The sequence below is a fragment of the Dendroctonus ponderosae genome, unplaced genomic scaffold (genome assembly GCF_020466585.1).
Source record: "Dendroctonus ponderosae isolate FM_Combo_2020 unplaced genomic scaffold, Dpon_F_20191213v2 Dpon_F_20191213_1, whole genome shotgun sequence".
In the NCBI taxonomy this organism is placed as follows: domain Eukaryota; kingdom Metazoa; phylum Arthropoda; class Insecta; order Coleoptera; family Curculionidae; genus Dendroctonus; species Dendroctonus ponderosae.
Window position 1 is genome coordinate 39,916,348 of NW_026017110.1, and position 2,941 is coordinate 39,919,288.

The 2,941-nt window shown below is 32.3% G+C and overlaps 1 long non-coding RNA gene across 1 annotated transcript; it reads left to right on the top strand.

Moving 5' to 3' along the window:
- Window positions 1-264: 264 nt before the first annotated feature.
- LOC125505863 lies at window positions 265-660 on the top strand. Its single transcript, XR_007282500.1, has 2 exons — window positions 265-342; window positions 396-660. It is a non-coding gene; the product is annotated as an uncharacterized LOC125505863 (long non-coding RNA).
- Window positions 661-2,941: the final 2,281 nt, after the last annotated feature.

Sequence of the window (2,941 nt, forward strand, 5' to 3'; positions counted from 1 at the left end):
CTTGAGGTAAAATGAAATATACCTGATAAAGTATGCATTAAATAATCAAATTAAATTAGATGCATTCATCACCTCCGAAATTCCCTTGTATTGATCTGAGAGCTCATTTCGCCATCCCTTTTCTAGTGACGTGTTTCCCTCGGGACTTTCCTGATTGCACCTGTCCATATATTTCCCCATTTATACTTTCCGATAGGCAGAGCGAGTCAATCGGAGGCCCCTTGCTCGGCCCTTTTTCGCTGAACTGACAGAAATTGTAAAGGGAAAATCGAAATCGGTAACGTCTGATAATGTCACTTTACCTTTAGATTTATTCCCAACCCGACGGAGACACAGTGTCCGGTATCGTCTTGAAATGTATATAATTATTTTTGTGACTTTTGCTCCTTTTTTAGTTATCTGCAAAGGCGCAAGCGGGGCAAGAGACGGTGAGAATTGAGATTGCGTAGCGATAGTCAAGTTTCACTGGAAGTTCTTGTTGAAAATGTATCAATGCTTGTCAAAATGCCGTATGTTTATTAGATATTCAGCAGCTCTGAAAAATGATCAATTTACTGGAGAAGTTTTCTATCTGTGTGGGTGTGTAGCTCAATATGAACAATTAAAAAATTAAAGTATACATCCAAATGAATAATTGAAATACACCAAACAAATTATGAATGCTAGAAGATCTTATATTCTTTGTCACATATATTTATTGGTACAGTATACTCGTCAACGAATTAGTGAAATATAACGAGAGATATAGAAGTGTTGAATAATAAGCGTAGTTAACAATGTTCAGAGTTTGCGAGCTCTTAAAACTGAATAATGGAATCAAAGTGTCAAATGCATGAAAATGTTTCTACTAAACATGATTCGTATTAGTATGAATTTTTTCAGTTGCAGATGGCAGCTTTTATACATATTTACCGTATACAGCGTAAATGGGACGATATTTTTAAATTATAGCACATCAAACGATCATTCATTGGTGCATTCGCGGACAAGGCTGCCGAATGAAAATACATGTATTTCCAATTGGATTATATGCATTTGAAAATGGAATAAAGATTAAATTAAATTAAATTAATTAGTGCTGAGGCTAAGTTGAGATTTTTATATTTAGTTATTGAGAAGTAAATGAGAAAATTAAACAATTAGTTAGCCCACTTCACTTATTTCTTCATATAATCCGAACTATAGCTTAATCCAGGATCTAAGCATTGAAAAATTCATGAAATGATTGCAACCTTTATACCTAATTTAGTAAAATTATTTTTGGCAACGAAATTGTACAGACTCAATACATTACTCTCTACTGGGAAGGTGGATTTACGAAGCGACTTGTTTGTTTGCTCTAGAGGAAAGGAAGCAGGGAAAAATGTACTATTTGACTTTTCTTTCTTATTGAACAGTTCGACTAAAATTTGTGAAACTTGTCTAGATATACGGTCATCGGATAAAAATTAGACTATTATAATGAATGACGCAATTTCTTGCTGAACAGTATGTTAATTTTAGACAAATGTATCGTTACTAACAGCTTAGAACAATTATTCAAAAAGAAATGCTTATTATATCACAATGCTGAATTAAAGAAAAAGTATACTAGTTCAAACAGCAGAACTAGATACAGGACCATTTTATTGCCAAAATATGACAGACCTGCAAGTAATAAAATTAGCTATGCTGTTGCAGTGAATTCGTTCGTGAGATAATTGTTTTATGTCAGGGTTTAGTATGGCTGAAATGATATTGAATAATTTTTAAAACTAAAAGTTAGAATAGATTTATAAATATATAGTTTTGGTTTAGTTTGTAAGTTTAGTTATGTAAGCACACTGCACCAGGCTCGCAAACAATTATTTATTATTTTATTTACCTCTGCGGGATGCATACCAGAAGTAATTCTGAGTTTACAGTTTACAGTTTAAACCAGTATACATATATACTGGTTTAATAAATAAATAAACAGAAAATACGTCAGAAAATAGCATACAGTCTTATGCAGAGGATACGGCAGTTATGGTAGCGGGAACCACTTGGAGAGAGGTTGAACAAAAAAATGAACAAATACCCAGAATACTTATCTATATATCTAAGACTAAATAACACTAAGCATACAACAACTGATTATATAACATTTGCCAATTACTGCGATAGTGATCCATAAAAGATTGGCATTAAACTTGATAAAGAACTGCTCAGGGGAGTAACTGGAACAAAATACTTAGGTGTAAAGTTTGACTCAAATATGAGATGGAGTAAACACGTTGAATACCTTATAAACAAGACAAGATATATAATTTTCATCTTTTGAAGAATACACAAAAATGTATGTATGTACGGAATAATTACATGGGGTGGAGCGAACCAAAACAAACATCTATTATATTATATACAATTTGTCCAAACAAGAATATCAAAAATAATAAATAATAACAATTTTCAAAAATGTATACCTTTCATTTTACAGCAATTATTTTCGAATGATGGACTATTGTTTCGTGAGGAACCAAATTGATTATGTGTTGATTAGACAAAGATACAGAAATGCAATCGTTTCGGCAAAAGTGCCGACAAAAATCAGGCTTAGAATGAAAGAAATAAAAAGAAGTTCAGAAGATACCCAAATCGATATGACCAGACTAAGCGATACAGATACAAAACAACGTAGAGAGAAGATCAACAGTGTTGAGTGTTAACGAATGTAAATGAAGAAATTCAAAGAAAGTAGTCAAAATAAAGTAGGTACTAACACCAAAAACAAAGAAAAAGAAACAATGGATCATAGGGGAGATTCTTCAGTTAATGGATAAAAGGTTACAATTTAAAAACAAAGATAATACCAAATACAGAGAGGTAGACAAACAGATAAATCATGAAATTAAGGAAGCAAGAGAAAAATGACTAACGGAACAGTGCGAATAAATAGACGAATACCAGAGAAAGTATGACT